The sequence below is a fragment of the Melanaphis sacchari genome, unplaced genomic scaffold, assembly GCF_002803265.2.
Source record: "Melanaphis sacchari strain LSU unplaced genomic scaffold, SCAv2.0 Contig261_pilon_pilon, whole genome shotgun sequence".
Classification (NCBI taxonomy): domain Eukaryota; kingdom Metazoa; phylum Arthropoda; class Insecta; order Hemiptera; family Aphididae; genus Melanaphis; species Melanaphis sacchari.
Window position 1 is genome coordinate 1,155,146 of NW_020271135.1, and position 17,024 is coordinate 1,172,169.

Below are 17,024 nucleotides of genomic sequence, written 5' to 3' on the forward strand. Positions count from 1 at the left end.
ATTAACGTTCTGAACATTTACATTGTTCAATTGACTTAAGTCAATTTTTTCAACTAACTAGCGCTTCCTCCTTAGATTATCATTATCATCATTTCGTTTGCGTTTGTTTCGCCATAACTTCTGTCACTGCCATTAAAACTTATTCAAACGCTTTAACGTTCGAACATTTCATGGGTGTATAATATATGTATACAATTACTAGCAGGTAAGGTACGCGTGAAGAACAGGTCCGAAGAGACGGAGACGGATAGTACAGAGATCGTAGATTTTGCACGGACAATATATCTTAGCGGTGCGTAGTTACAATAATAAATCTTCATGTTCAATGTGCACAGATCGATTGATCGCCGCAACGAAAGCAAACCCGTCGAACCCAAAACAGTAGCTGTATATTATTATATCGCTGTTCGCGCGTACGTGTATAAATGCCTCCGTCCACCCGGAAAGGCACAAAGTCCAGTAGTAAATTTCCGATTTCACGCCCACCCAACCGTATGCTTATATATAATAGTTCTCAAGATACAGCATCCTTCTCAAGACTACTCCTTTAACCTTAATTCACTCAAAATTTATACTATCTGCTCTTGACGCCAAGAAGCTAGTTCCAACTTTATTTTACCTCCTTGCCTTGATCAACTTCTGTGTTCCTTCCTTTAACGCTAGAAGTCAATAGCAATTTACCTACACGACTCATCAAGGTCATATATTTATTATATTTATTAAATATTATTCCTAGCTAACCAAACTAAAACAAAACAATACATATTAATATTCAGTTTGATTCTATGATTTTCTCCTATTTGTATTTAAATTTGTTTCACGTTTTAAGCTAATTTGTTACACTTATTTATTAAAATGTAATATGTTATTTTATAAACGTTGTGTAAAAATTATTTATAGGACATACCATTTAAAATAAATAAATATAATTTAGACTCGGCCATTCATTATAAACGCACTTCATTAGATGTCTACGTCTAAATTTTCATCATCCTAGATTAAATATTAACCAGTACAATACCTTCAATTAAAATATATCTTTTTAAATGTCAAAATGAATAACTGAATATATATCAATAATATCTCAGAAATGTAATCGTTCAAATTTAAATCAAAATGGGATAGATCGGATAAAATAGTTCAAAAACAATATACATAGAGTTCATTATATTATGTATAACTTAAAAGTTATAAAATATATCAATAAATATAACATTTCAATTATTATTAAATTGTTAACATAATAATATATTAATAATTAAAAATATATTTTATAATTCATGAATACATAAATAAACAAAATAAATAATAGACAATAATAAATTATCCTTACTATTTTTTCCTATGAACAAATTATTTAAAATTAATAGCATTATCATCTTATTGGTAAAGTATAATAACTTTAAATTGTAAATTTTATAAATATATATATATTTAAATTATAGAATAATAAACTTGTTTATAAATACGTAAAATATATAATTTGTAATTAGATACATATACTTGATTATTAATTAATACTTAAGAAATAGGTTTCTGATGGTCATTACTCTTTTACTTTGTTAATAAATGGATAAAAATGACTTTTAAAGAACTAACCTACCAACATATGATAAAACTAATATATAGAATTCAGGAAAACCTAAATATTGTTACTCATGCACTGAAAAAATTCAATTTTTTAAATTCTCAAATATTTCATTATCCCCTAAGCTATCAAAAATCACCATACTTATTTAATCTAAGATAAAAAGGTGAAGTATCTAGTGGTACATAATATATGATACTTGTACTATAATATTGTATTATCATATATATTATATTATTTTCAAACTACCTTCTTTTTTTTTTATATATATATAATTATAACATATACAACTCGTAAAACTTTTATTAATTATTATTTCAATGATTTTGGACCAAGTAGTATGCGTACCATTTTATAATAATTGGGCTGCAATGAAACCCACCAATCATTGGCATTCTATATAGCAGCGGAGGTATTATTGTTTGGCCCCACAAAAAATTATATACAATATGTAATATTAAGTTATCTACGTTAAATACATTATACAATGTGCACAAGGTGGTTTTTCCGTGATGCGCGTTTTCTCAAAAAACTTTTTTTGCATGTTTTGGTTTCAAAGTATGTGTACAAAAAATATATTAAATTATAATATTATATCACTATTTCAAAACATATATATTTTAATATTTAAAAACTAAAAATACATTTTATTATTTTATTGTTTTTGTTTGAGTATTTTTTTTTACCTCTTGTACACAATACTTGTTAACGGCAAATGTTATATGTTATAATTTTTGACTACTTTTCCCAGAATCATTTGTTTTATTCATAAGTTTATGAAGTTTAATTCCGTAAGTTGAGCTTTTGCTACACGATCTTATCATATCTAAATTTTTAACCCGTCTAAATATTAAACACATAAATTATTTTATACAAAAAAAAAAAAAAATTAGATAAATATTAAATATGTAAAATAAGAGTAAAAAAACTAAATTAAATACCTAATATAAATGTGAAAAAATATAATTTCTAAAGAATACCAAATTCGTCAAAAAATAAAATCACGAAGTATATATTTCATATTTTAGAATTATAAAAATATAATACCATAGTATATAATAATATGATTTTGTTGCGACCTTACGCGTTTTCAGTGTTTTCCAGTCGTCAACATCATAGCATAACAATTTTTTTATATACTTTTTACTGTTAAAAAACTTTCCACAAACACATACAACTATAATTATTCCCTGAGACTCCAAAGAATTAATAAACAAAGTTTAAGTAAAGTTAATTTTAACTTTTTTTTACATAGAGAATTAGTTATTAACGTATTTGGTATTTTTTTCAAACTATAACAAGACTCTTGTTTTAAAATTAATTCAATTGTTACTCAAATCGAGTTTGTCCAACCCTCTTCCCACCCCCCGTTGCGCAAACAACAACTTTTTACTAAGGAAATTATACTCAACCCCTTTTATACAACCTAGCATCATAAACATGGGTACGTTATATTATTATCCTTATGTTATAGAAAGCTCCCCCACCTTCAACACAGAATATAAATTATAATAACACATAACCATATTATTATTGGGTTAATAATCCAGTGCACAAGTGTAAGGATACCTAAGTTAATTATTCAATATTAAATCAAAACAAGACATAAAATTATCCAAAATTATGTATCATGTAAAATAATGAACATCTATTCAAGAGGTAGTAAAACATTGCAGCACATCTGGTAACTGATGGTCTTTATAGCATTTTTCGTTTTTTAAATTTTTCCATTTTAATCTAAAATATTTAATGAAAATGTTGATAATTTTTATTTAAATTTCATGCCCCAAAATAGTACACATGTGTATACTACTTATCCAGACTTATTGAAGTTTTTTATTTTTAAATAAAACAAAATACCAAGTAGGTACATTATATTCTATCCAAATATAAACTTATCACACTATATGAATACTGAATACTAATATACGTGCGTGATGTTAGATAATTTATTAATATCAAATATATAAATCGTTATTACAGGCTTTAATATTCAAATAAAAAATAATTAAATAATTATATACAATACTGAGTGAATTTGGTCAGTTTAGCTATCCATCAATAAAATTGAACATAAGATAAAATAGTTATTAGAAATAGGAAAAGAACGTTCAAATCATTAAATTATTTATCATCACGAATAAAACTACACCAAGAGTATTAAATATAAAGTTAATAACCTATAAGTATTAAATTGCCAATGTGACAGCGAATATAAACGACGGAGATTAAAACGTATTGTATATCACAATTAAAGCAATAAAATGTTAATAATTTTGGATTTGAAAAATCATACCATTCATTTATTATAAAAAAAGTTAATTCGGATACACTTATGATATAGATAATATTATAATTATACATTATGTATAAGTATACCTAATATAGTTGGTACTTAGTAGGTATATTTAATCACTGTTATACAGCATAGATCTTAATATAAAAAAATTGTAATTCACTTATTTTATTCTTCAGGATCAAAATAAACTGTAAAGTCGATTTTATTGTAATTTGCATATGAAGTGAAATGTATTGTAAAAAAAATTTACTATTTATCAAATAAACTAAAAAAAAAAAAAGGCTTTGTTATTTTTATAAAACGTACGTACCTATTTGTATTTGCTTTATTTAATTTTGATAGTAGATCATTTAACATCTTTGATTTCTGAAACAAAAAAATAAATAAATATTACAAAAATAGCATAATACATAACACGCTGAAGGATGAAAAAATAATTTTTTATAAATAATTTAGTGACTGCATTGTCATGTTTGTAAATATTAAAAAATAACAAAATGCTAAAAGCGTATTGGAAATATATTATTTTTTTATTATTATTATGTTCTGTCTGGTGAAACTGAGTGCCAGAAGTTTTTTTTGTAGCGTTATATGAACTACACAATAATATCTATATAATGGATTGCAGTTTGTGTAAACTTATCATTCATTTTATTTCGACAAAATGTTAATTTTTACTGCTTTGTTTGTAAATTCGTGATTATAAGTTATTTTCTAAAATATAAACGGTTTTTTGATTTAATTTTCTATCAATAACGTATTATAAAGTCTGTCGATGTTTGTGGAGTGTAGTTGGTGACGTATAATTATATTTTGTAATAGATGTCAAGTCCAAAATCGATAATTCAAAAGTATTATGGATCATAAAAGACTGGATTTTACGAATAACTAACGTGTTAGGTCTACATCACAAAAACTGTTAATTTGTTGTTTATACCGAGTGAATTTAATATCATGTCGGTAATTGACTTAACACTTAACTATGACCAATCACTTAGAGAAAAACTTCTATGTTATGTGGTCTGTAATCAATGGATCTTACTGTAGGTACGTGTAAACCACATACGTAGGTCTTTAGATTAACTTTAATTCTGAAGATAGTTTATTGGTCTATCAGCTTCAATTCTTTTTTTAGTTGAAAAAGTAAATTCAATCATCCTAATAGCCATGTTATTTGGTTAGAGAACAGGACGTTGAGTTTATCCTTACATAACACAATTTAATATAATATAATTACACATATTTATGTCATGCTACCAATTTCTATTTCGAAACGGACGTCGTGAGTCGGTCGACCGTGTCGCGGTTGGTGTAAAAACCAATACCTATTAGCTATTACCTACCTGCAACTGTATCATAAACATTGACGGCGGTGGGTGTGAGATCGATGCGCGGTCAGATCGGAATAATAATTTATGTGCGTTTCTCATTTATCACTAGTACTGGAATCGAAAAACACACAACACAACCATAATAATAATGTAATATATTATTCGCTTTTGGAAAATAACAAATTTTTATCGTACATTATATACATCCACTACCACCACCATCGCCGTCACCGTAGCACCTCTGCTTTTATACAATATATATATGTACATTATTATATTAAACGATGGGTGCAATAAAATTGTAATCGAAAAAAATAACCGAAGCCGCCTCGACGACCACTCCTCTACTCCCTTAACAACCTCCAACACCGCCATTACTCTGGTCCACTCCGGTAGTAACCATAGACGATGGTTACGGGGGACTGAGAAAGGGATTTTTTTGATCATTCCAGCCCTGCTATTCCTCTTTCCCACCTTTCCAAACGTCCCCTGACATTTCGCTCGACTCGTTTTCAATTTAATAATACGACAGCAGCCGCTTTTAAATTAAACGGTGAACCAGATATCACAATAAAATCTATTTATATATATATATATATATATATATATACATATAACGCGATGGACGCTTAATAATAATAATAATAATAATAATAATAATAATAATAATAATAATATTACGGCCATTACGAATATAACAATAATAATAACCAAATTTCTATCGCGTGAAACAGTAGTCAACAAAGGTTTCCTTCTTCGATGAAACATTACTCAATCAATCGAGAACCGCTCAGACTGTAGGCGGGTGCGTGACGACTTTACCCCGCATGTAGGATATGATTAAGGACGACGTTACTGTAATGGAAATATTGTAATAACAATACTAATAAGACAAAATTATTGTGCTCTGGAAAATTCAAATTAGGTCGTAGAAATTTTTAATTTTATTGTGTTTTATTATAAAAAAAATAAAGTTTCGAATACAAAGGTCATTGGTCTTATTATTATTTTATATTAGCTAGTTTTTCAGCCAGCCCAAACCTCAGATAGATTCCCTACAGGCAAAAAAATTAACCCAAAAAAACAAAACAAATTATATTTATGACATTTTGAATTAAAGCAAAAATTGTTGATTGACAACGAAAAAACTTATTTGCTTTTTTTAAGTGGTTAAATGCAATTGTAGTTCGCTAATATTATATCTATTATTTTTCTTGTCTGGTTTTATAAAAGCTATATATTTTCCCATCTCGAAATGTATTCAACTCACTTTAATATCATTAACTTCATCAATATACTCTTTTCCATACATAAACATTTTAAAAATTTGTATACTTTAGTATACATTTTAATGTATTAAATTTTTCTTCTTTCATTACTTAACTTTCATGTATTATATTTCATTCTACTGATTCTCTTTTTTTTTCCTTTTTGCTCACATTGATTGTTCTCTGTAAATTTCATTAAAGGATCTTTTAACTATGTTATTATTATTTTGGTTTAATTGTTTATACATTTTTATCTCTGTTTGGACAACATCATATTTAACCATAGTTGTATATTTTATTTTTTGTTGATTGCTAATATCTATTACTTATTCTCAATAAACTAATCTTAGATTATTTCATACGTTATTTTGTTGGCTCAGTTTTATACATTAAGTATCTTTTTCAGTTTCTATTCTCATTCTTTCTTTCACAGCAGCTACATAATACCTATAAATAATATTTTTTTCACAAAATTTATGAAATTAAATCATCAGTACATATTATTTTTTTTTATAACTTTTTATTTTAAGAATAAAAATAGTTTATAAAGTGAACAAAGATAAAGCACTTTCGCGTTGGATGAAATGATAATAATATAGTTTAAGTAACAGTTTAATATGCAATTATTTTCGGAAACACGTATACTTATAGAGCAGATATAATATTAAATTATACAATAAAAATATAATAAATTAAATTAACGAGGGATGACACGCACGAAAATAATATTCTACATTTATTTTCTTTATAAAATGTTTATGTTTATATATATTATACATACTATAATTATGTTGTACGTTTGTCATATCTCATACTAAATTATATTATAATATACATGTTATATGCAGCAAACATTATCAAAACTATCATTATAAGATGCGATAACAAAACCTAATGTAGATACGTATAATTGAATGATAAGAAATAATAAATATGTGTTATAGAATTATTGATCCTTTTTAAAAGAGTATTTTAAGTAGTTTATTTTTATGAGAAAAGCTATTACCATTACAATTGGTCTATAATTTTAAATATAACTTAAACTAGCTAACCATATTATTATGATCTAAACCAATAGGTTTTTTTTTTAAATGATCCATCAAGTATTCTAATACTGTGGTTATTATAATATATTTTTCTGTACAATATTGATGTCGCAATACACACCATCCATTTCTATCGGTTCACGTAATATTGATTATCGTTAGACAGGTCGTTTATGTTGTAAACGACCGAGAGGTAATAATATTATAATCACGCCAATCACAGACAGTGCCCATGTTGTGGTACAATATGATTTAAGAGCTACTGCGTTATTTAATTATTATATTTTTGTTCACGTGTATTCTGCTACCTATACCTATTATTATTGTGATTTTTATAATTCTTCAACTGTGTAATAGTACGTAACGTCGTGGGAAATAAAAGGATAAAAGGGAGTAAACGCATAATGCAATCTAGGATAAGTAGAATCACCATTTAAACGAAAAGTGATTTTATGATTTTATACCCGTTTAACATAAGTGAATCTTTTGTAAATGTTTTTATTTAAATACAAGTATTTTAAATATTAGTTTAAATATTTAGTAATAGGGTTATATATCAGTCAATGGAATCAATACACTTATATTATATCCCAGCATAGTTGTTAGCGTAATTGATAAGTTTCTTACATATAAAACAATATTTTTCGGCGAAATCGATTATACATGCCGATCCAAATTACACGGTTTACAGTACCTCAAGTCCAGCCGCATACTTTGTAGATAACTCATAATAATATCGTATGGGGAAAAAATGAATGATTTAATTTTAAGTAAATTATATTCATAATCTATAACGCGATTACTTTTTTTGACATGTAACATGTGATACTAGTAACTCATTAAAATTATTTGAATTAAATTTATCTAAATTATATTGTGTCATATTATCTAAATAAATATGGTTTAATACACAATGTTTAAATACGATAAAACAAAAAAATCCTTTTTTAGAATGATAAAATAAAACACGTGAAAAACCAAATTTATAAAGTAAGTAGTCAAAATAAAGCGTAGTTAAAATCAATAAAACAATTTTATTAAGTGGATGGTGTTAGTAAGGCGTTGAATTAAAAACGTCATTTGAAAAAAATCCGTTAATTCGATTAATAAATAAGAATAAGTATTCAACACAGTTATTAAAAATTATTTTTTTATTGATTAAATACATTAGTTTACAGATATGTACAGAAATTGTATATATTTTTTTCATTTAAATTAAATTTATTTTTCTTACTTTCTATCTGAACTTTTAGACGAATTCATTATATTTTCTTTATTTTTTAAATAAGTTATCAGTATATAATCTTTATCTTTTTTTGGATATCAATTAGTTTTGTTATCTGAACGTCTCGCGACTGCCTCCACCGCCGCTGGCGTTAGGTATCTATTTAATATGACGCCGCGCGCACTGCAGACTTGAATCGTATTTTGACGAAACTATTATTATAAATAGACACAGTTGAACTGTCGGCGGCGACGTGTTGTATACTTTTTTTTTTTCATTTAATTTATATTTTTTTACATATCGACACGCTACGCTTAGTGATAGTACTAGTGGTAGTAGTAGGTCAGCGGTGGCTAAAATACTGTGTATAGCATGCACCTGCCAAGTGCCTAGAACGCCGCCTAATATCATTTCACGACCACTATTCTGCGCACGCGCACGGCCGGACACGCGTATACTCCCGCTGCAAAGATTTATAGCACTACATAACACACAGTGTGCGTATTACATGCAAGTGGTATGCGTATAGATACCACATCATCGTAAGTACTGAAAACGAGGTGATCACAACCGGGGTAATTAAGCGTAATTACGCGCAAACCTTTGCGTAATGACATAACTTTAGTGGAAATGAAAAAGGACCGAAAATAATACAACATGCCTACTTATAATTAAGGAGATGTATCGATTCAATTTATTAAACTTACTCGAAAATTAATTTTTATATTTTATAAAACGTGTTTAATGTGATGGATTACAAGTATAAAATATATTCCAAAAGGTATATTTATAAAACAAATGTAAATAATTCCATAATTGGTACTTGTATAGCATAAAACAAACCTTATTGACTTTTAAGTTCCTATTAAATTGATAAAATATTAATTTTCCATATGACAATCACCATTGTTTTAAAGTTTTAAACTTAGTACTTTTTCATTCCAGCAAATTTTAAAAGTTTATCTTAAGACTCATTATAAACGAGTACATTATATTTGTATTAAATATAACGCTATAAAAGAAATTCAATACCTAGGTAAAAAAATATAGCTTTATGCTTTAACATATCTTTTAGTTTTTGTTGTTACAAAAATTGAAAAAAAATCTAATGTTTATCACTTGAGACAACATTACTAAAGTAATTACAATAACAAATAGCATCTACCTCGTTAAAATATTTGCTGAAATAGTATACTATAGTTACAGTCGAATAAATTTATTGTCCAAAAGATATGAAGTATTGCGTTATTCATGAAATAGCTTACCATGTCCATAACTAGAAAATATTCCATATTCGATTCACCTCTTCTATTTTTATATCGAATAGAGGTATATAATATGTGACCTGACCAGACGAAATAAAACAAAATTAATTCAAGCGCGCTACAGCAGTACGTTAAAGGTCGTGGACACACTGGTGAAACGGACTTACGTTTGTATGCGTAACGTCGTTACCTATATAGCTGGTATATACGTGGTTAAGCCGCTTATACAGGTAGGTTTATACGTTTTTCTAGCGTCCTCATCAAGGACAGGGCACAAGTTTTATAGTTCTCTCGCCGCCCGCCACTTCACTGCACATCAACGAACCCTTCACTGCCCACCCCATTATAGTTGCTACATTTTAGGGTCATTACTTGTTATTTTATATAACTAAGTACTTGTGTACAACATTACTAGGTTGTAAAAAATGTGAGAGTATATTTTCCACTTCGACGATGACTTTGGTGGGATAATGATTTGGGATGACTGTGACATTTCGAGAATTTTTTTTCATACTTCAGATTAAGTATTGGTTCAACAATTGTAATTAATCAACTCGCTGAATACTAATATTCAATAATAGAACATATTGCAAGTCTGAAACTCGTGTATTATACAAGTATATATAGCATACGGTTGTATTAGATATACACTTTTCATTGGCCGTACCACGACAGCAGTAATTGATACTTAAAGCAAAACGTTTAATTGTAAAGTTTTTTTTTTTTTAAAGCGACAAAGATGATAGGAATTCAAAATGAAAATGTAAATAACCTATAATTTAGGTAACTTACTATCTTAAGTAACCATTAAGTATGAATCACATTCTATCATATCAGTTACCATTATAATATAAACTATAGATATAAGTTGAGAGTAATTTGTTAAATTATTTCTCGTGAAAACTTTCATCATTAAGTCTATCAATTCTCATTAATGACGTTAAATAAAATTAAACAGAGAAACTCACACGAATATAATAATTAAAAAATCAGCTAGACTATATCTTGTAGTCACGTAGTATTTAGAACACTATCAGAAAAAACCATGAACACAAGTTAAAAAACTCATATGGGTGCTCAAATTAAATCCACTTAATTTATTTACTGTTAGTCATAAATCATAATGCACACTAGTATATAATAGTTCTATATACGTGCTAATCATAATTATTATATTAATTTAACATATTATTTTTAGTTATTTCATAATAAATATTATATAGATATATTTAATATGAATACAATAAATATTTTTTTCTAAAAATTAAAAAATATATAAAAGAAAAAAAAAATTTCATCAAGGATAAAAAAGTAAATAGTTAAAAAACATATTAAAAATATGTATAAAAAAATATATATAATTAGGTTCTTATACTATTTAAGTTATAAAATTCTCAACAAACTTTTTTTTTTAAATCATACATTCTAAAATATACTTTTATAATAAACTTTGTCAGTATCTGATATTGAATGAAAATAGCATAATATCTATAATTAACAACATTATGTCAATAGTTTATACTTAATCGTGTATAAGACGTACAGTATATTATCCTATCACACCAAGAAAACGAAAATAGGCAGGAAAATATCTACATGCCAGAATAATATTTTATTATGGCACAATAATAATTTGTATTATATTGTATCAGTGGTATAACCGTATTACAACAGTTTCTTTTCATTCTAAGATATTATACCTAAAGGTGGCTACAAGTTGCGTCCCACGGTAAGAATTTCTTCCAAATTGCAGTCCGAGTATTTCGAGGTTACATATGAATAACGGTTCGAAATTTCAAAATTAAATTAGTTGAAATATGTAAATTAAAATTTAAAAAGCTTCATTTTCCTTCACACTTTTATACAGACTTAGGACTGTCAGTAGCATCAGTAGATACTAAAGGTAGGTTAAAAATGATGTTTTGTTTTGTTTTTTTTTAATGTTGACATTGGTAAAAACGTATATAATATTTCTTTAGATTAAAAATGTTTTTTTACATTACAATTTGATGCTAAAATGATATTTATTTAAGTTAAAAATGTTAGTGCAATTTAGTAAAATCCGTAGGTATTGTGGCACTAGTAAAAACTTGTGTTATAATATTTGTACAAATTCATGTTTGTAAACTTGGTTTTCTTCAAACCATTTCATAACATTTCTAATACATGTTTCTTTTTTAATTATATTTGTTCTGTGAGTATTTAAGTTTAATTTTATATTGGTATCCTTTTGTACATTTTTTAGAAAATTAATCAATACAAAAAAATCAGGATGGGCACTGTAGAACAAAGCATTAAGTTTCAAATGAAAAACCTCACAACTATTAGTAGTGCGCATAGTAGACGCTGTATACTCGTATTCTTCCATAAAAAAAAAGAAGGAAATTAGACTCGTTTGAAATGTATGTTTTCAATTTAAAATTAACAATTAATATTTCTACTTATTTTATTTTTTGGTTGAATAGTCATTAAGTAATTTGTAAAACAGTCACTCATATATTTCGAATTTAAAAACCAATAAGCCAAAAAATTATTTTAAATATTTATCGATTTCGATATTTTATTTTGTTATACTTACTACTTAAACCAATTGTCTGTATTTTTCTCCACCAGCTTTAGACTAAGTGAAATTAACATCATTTTAAACTAATAAAAGACTAAAATTTTATTAGAGCTAAATGAATCGTCTTTTTAAAATCATCAAAGCTGTTTTTGGTAAAAATGTTATGTTAAGTTTGTTACATTCAAATATTATGTGCATAAACGACTTTTTATTTATTTTAGTTTTTTTATTGGGAAGTATATAAAATATGAGTGGTAAATAATTATCATTTTGTAAACCATAAACTGTAAACATTTGGGAAAATAATTTTGGACAACTTTTAAAGGTCCCATCTACAAAAATTGTATCAACTTTAATCAACAATTGTAAGTTAGTTTTAGTAGAAAATAATACTATTTTTTTCGTGGTTTTTATGATTTAAAACTTTTTTGATAATTACGTTATTATTTAAATGAATATATGCTGTATAAATCTTTTTAGTACAGCAAATCAATCAACATAATTCTTTTAATTTTTATACAGATGAAATTTATATCCGTCAATTATAAATAAAGTGCGATTTTTTTTCACTCAAAATTTCATTCGATATTATAAATAAATTAAAACAGAAAAATGACAGAACGTTTTTAGTGGTTGTAAAGCAACGACTAAGGTGTACTTATTAGTATCAATATTATACTGTGATTATATTTTATTAGTCAAGATCAAATAATCTAGAACTAAAAAACCCGGGCCACAACTTGTCTATACACAAAATAAACTTGGGACGCAATTCAGATGAAAGCTTTTTTCATAGATATCTTCGGGACGCAACTAGTGTGCAGCCACCTAAGACCGTTTAGAACTATCTCATTCTTAATTATTGTTTAGATTGAAAAGGTTATAATTGATATTTCTCAGTTTGCCCCTTATCATTCATATTTGTATGAGTTAGAACCTTTTCATTCTGAGTATCTCATTAAATAATCATCAAATCGACTCGATTTCAAAATTGATTTATACAAGAATAAAATATTTAATAATATATACAAAAAACCATTTTTCAAAAAATTTGATTTCGAACCTTTTCATCCTGAGATACCTAACGAAATATTACAAAGTAACGGTTAAGTATAATGTAGTTATACTATAAAATATACATTTTTTGCGTTTTTATAGTCGAAATATATAATAATATTAATTTATTGAAAATATACAATAATATGAATTTTTTCCAAAATACGCAAAAATATTGAAAACAAAATCACAAATTGTTATCTCATAATGAGGTGATTTGTGGACATTAGTTATAAAATTAATAATCAGAAATTGCAAAAAATATATACTGTTGAAACTTAACCTTACTTATATATGTATGTTAATATATTTAAATGTTGAAAATCATTGTTATACTAACTGTTATCTAGTTGTTTCCTGATTATCATGTCAATATACAAAAAGTTGTTGCAAAATCGTTTCCAGACAAAACTATTATACCGAGCTATATAATATTATTTATTGTCAAAATTGACGAAGTTATTAATAGCGATCAAAAGTTTTAACATATTAAACGTGGTTTATTATAATATGTGTAAAATATTAAATTTTATACAGTTCGATCGTCAAAAAAGTTAATGATATAATAATTTAAAAAAATATATCATAATATATGTATGCTACGTGTGCAACATCATATAACTATCCATGATGCAAGTACTATGCATTAGGGTCACCATATGTGTCCCAGGTTTTGTCAGGATTTTCCTTTTTTTGTAATCCATATATTTTCTAGTTGTTTTAGTAAATTTTGAATAGGGTGCAATTTGAATTGTTTTTAAAATATGACCTAGCCATTTACTGTAGAAGTCCCAATTTAATATATATAATAAGATGTACATAAAAGAAATACCTTCATAACGAATACAAAACAATTTTCACATAAAGAGTGCTTACGTACAATATATTTACCGACAAGTATTTCACTATGAATGCACATTGTAATATTATGAACCCGTGCGACCACTTTTCGCCAATTCAAAAACACACTTCGTTTAAAGGACGTGTGTCTTTATCGCCAAAATACAATTAAAATTTAAAAATTTATAAAAATAATTTAAATAGTATTTTATGTTATTGCTAAGTCAAAATTGTTTTTCTTATTTTATCGTTCATATTTTTAGTAAAAATATTGTTACTTTAGATCCTAAATTGTATAATTCAATGTGTCTGTATCGTTCAAACATGGTAGACAATTAAAACTGTTTAAAATTTATTTTACAATAAGTATTTTATTAAAGTTATTATAATTATTATTATCAATGAAACATTCACACTTAAATTTTATTTGAAGAAAAATTATAGATTTAAAATCTAAAATTGAGTTACATTGTAAATGTTATACATAAGTATAACACTTGATATTTTGGTGTATAGTTAATTTCACATTAATTCTATTCATTATATTATTATATCAAGTATACTTTTGTTTCATAAAGCTTTATTATATACAGTTAAAATATTTTACTTATTTTTTTTATATACTTTTTTACACTATATCTTTCAAGTCAAATACGTGATTATTGTGAGCTTACATTATTAAGTTTAATTTGTATATTGCTTTAATGCATTAAATTTACAGCCTTACTTATTATATTATACATATAGTCATTGCGTGCTGTAGATGTAATAGTCGTAAATTAATAATAATGGATACATTATTAAAGCTTTATGTGATTGATTATATCGGAAAAATTTCCACCTTAAGCATTTTGTAAACGTCATGATATTAACAATTATTAGTAAATCATTGGTGAATAAAATATGGTGAAATATTATATTATATCAGTTTGATAAACGTATATTATTTTACGAGATTATTTATATTATAATTGCACACATTAATTGTACGTATTAATAATTATAAATCATAATTATGTCAAGTGTGAAAAACTTATGATAAAATAAATGCTAAAATAACGTGCGGATAATAATATAACTACATAGACATTTTTTTTTTTATAATATCTAGTAAAGATTATTAGTCCAGTATAAAGAGTTGACAATTAAGTAATTTAATAGTATTTTAACTAATTTTGATATTTTATTTTTAATAGTAATTCTACCCTTAACAATTCGTATGACATTTTTATTATTTTTTCTCAAATATAATAAATATGCTTATGGTACTAAGTTAATAATAATATGATTTACATAAATATATTTATGGACTAAAATAAAAAATTATCATAATTTTAAATTAATTAATATGAAAACTATTTTGATATGATTAGTGAAAAGGTTTTTTTCACAAATTAAAAACTAAAACATTTTACAATGGTACATAAAGAATTCACATTTATTTTGCGTCCTAATATTTCATATTGATATAGATTTATAAAATGGTATTAGTAGAGATGATATTTTTAATTTATTTCCAAACACAAAGTGCAATTGTACTAAAATCCCTAAAATTGTACTGTTTAGAAAAATTAAATCATCTACAGCATTTAGTGCGGTACAACATAAACCACACAGTTTTTTTTTTTTTTATTATTCAAACTTTGTTTAGTTATGAATCTCTTTTCAGAATTTTTACTTTAGTTGATTTATAATTCTACCGAAACTATATAATTAAGCATGTACATATTTATTTGGATGAATATGCCTAATTTTAAGGATTTAAAGTAAAATAAATCTTAATTATATAGACTTATAGTTAAGGTCGATATAAATTACCGATTAACACTATATAATCAAAAAAAAAAAAAAAACAAACTTATTATTCAATTTTTTACACATTTTTATAACTGGCTAATCGGTTTTTTTATAATAATTATTACAACCACTTCAAGCTAAAAGTTTTTAACTTAAAATATTCTAATTTTAAAAGTATTACGGTTTTTTTTATCCATTTTTTTTTTAACAAAAAAATCAAATTTGTTTTTTTAAAACATTATAATATCCTGACAAAATTGAGTTATATATAACAATATTATTTTGGTGTATACATTTCTTATTTGGTTAAAATATCTAATGAAAAACTAAATGTAATATCTCCAAGTCCGTTTAATTTTATAAACATAATACATGCGTACACACAATATTATATTTAAATATTATTATTTACTACAGAACGGAAATTATTAGTCGTTGGCCCCAAGCCCGAATCCTCGTTTAATTCTACAATATTATTACAATGATATTCAATAATATTCATGTATTTATCCTTTGAGTTATTTTATTTTATTATATTTTGTGGACAAACAACTTAAGACCAATTATTTGGAACCCACGCATGTGTGTCATTGTCCACTGTTCAGTTTTAATATTAATTTAGGTGAACCCATATTTAAATCGGTCATATATTATATATACCTATATAATCTATGTATATTATGAATTACGCATAACGTTTTTAAAGTTAAAACAATTATGTTCGTTAAAACACAACGATTGTATTG

The 17,024-nt window shown here is 25.6% G+C and overlaps 1 protein-coding gene across 1 annotated transcript in view; it reads right to left on the reverse strand.

Annotated features, from left to right (window-relative positions):
• The window catches only part of LOC112595203 (potassium voltage-gated channel protein eag), a 203,580-nt gene that overhangs the window by 143,902 nt on the left and 42,654 nt on the right, over positions 1-17,024 (reverse strand). Inside the window, 1 exon segment of the mRNA XM_025340329.1 lies at positions 4,198-4,253. The gene's annotated coding sequence lies outside the window, so the exon portion shown is untranslated.